General features: G+C 38.4%; 1 protein-coding gene and 1 pseudogene across 1 annotated transcript in view; one reads left to right on the top strand and one right to left on the bottom strand.

The window, feature by feature from the left end:
* The window catches only part of LOC119586228, a 17,312-nt gene that overhangs the window by 2,172 nt on the left and 14,090 nt on the right, over window positions 1-1,050 (top strand). The gene's annotated exons all lie outside the window — the stretch shown is intronic.
* Window positions 471-1,050, bottom strand: part of LOC119586229 — a 2,179-nt pseudogene continuing 1,599 nt past the window's right edge.

Raw genomic sequence — 1,050 nt, 5'->3', positions numbered from 1 at the left:
ATGGATAGTATCTTGGTTATCTTAATCTTTTATTACTATTAAGGGGGTAGGTTATGAAGATACCGCATTCCCTTATGATAAAGTGAGAAAGTATAGTGTTTTCCTGACTGAAAAATTATTATTTTTGGAAACATTGATAGCATACCAATACAATGCGTATAACTTGTTAAAAGGAAATTGCAACAACGCAAGTTATACAATACACCAATACTTCTCGAAGTAATCCAGAGTCTTCTAGACATCAAGACTAATCTTGATTTGGCTTTTCTCATTTTAGATATGAAATACAAATCATATTTCTATAAAAAGGACAACTGTTATGAACATACATTGAAAAAATAGAGAAGGGGGGGAGGAGAAAGACAAAGAAAATTAATAAAAGAAAAAACGTTATGAAATCCAAACAATAGAACCAGAGTAACGAAAAACAAAAAGACCAAAGGTGCCTTCCAGGGCGATTCATCTTCGCTTTAGTTGCAGTTGCTGTAGTTGGACTCAGGGTGTTCTCCAGGTCGTCTGGGTAGGTTGATGTGTGGCAACGGACGCGGGCCTGTTTAAATACGGAGACAAACGCAGCCGGGCCCAAACGGCAGTCGCAGGGGTATGGCTCTGAGGGGAGAAAACAAGAATTAAAAACAGAACGAGTTAATAGGTATGCGACAAGACGATTACTTATAATTAAACAACAGGGTAAATGAATTAACTAGTACTTGAAAGGGACAGTGGAAAGTTAGGTTTCCCTAACACTTAATATGTTGTACTAATTTCAAATTCCCTTTAAGAATAATTAGTTCTTTAGATTAACTGGAAGGCAGCGACTGACTTGCGCTAGAAAACAGATATCAAAAATAAGCTAGTTATGTAGTGTGTTTTGTCCCTCTGTATTTACCAGTATTTCCAAGATGCCTCCGTCGTGAGCACGCCGATGTACACTTCCTTGGTGATCGTCCCCGGATTCAACGATTTTGAGGCGAGATCCGTTGGGAAACCTAGGAGACAGATGGAAGAACTGAGTGCAAACCAAACTTGATACATGCTATATATGTGGGG

This window comes from Penaeus monodon, chromosome 21 (assembly GCF_015228065.2).
Source record: "Penaeus monodon isolate SGIC_2016 chromosome 21, NSTDA_Pmon_1, whole genome shotgun sequence".
Taxonomy (NCBI): domain Eukaryota; kingdom Metazoa; phylum Arthropoda; class Malacostraca; order Decapoda; family Penaeidae; genus Penaeus; species Penaeus monodon.
The sequence above is the reverse complement of the archived record's forward strand: the minus strand, read 5'-3'. Positions and strand labels throughout refer to the sequence as shown.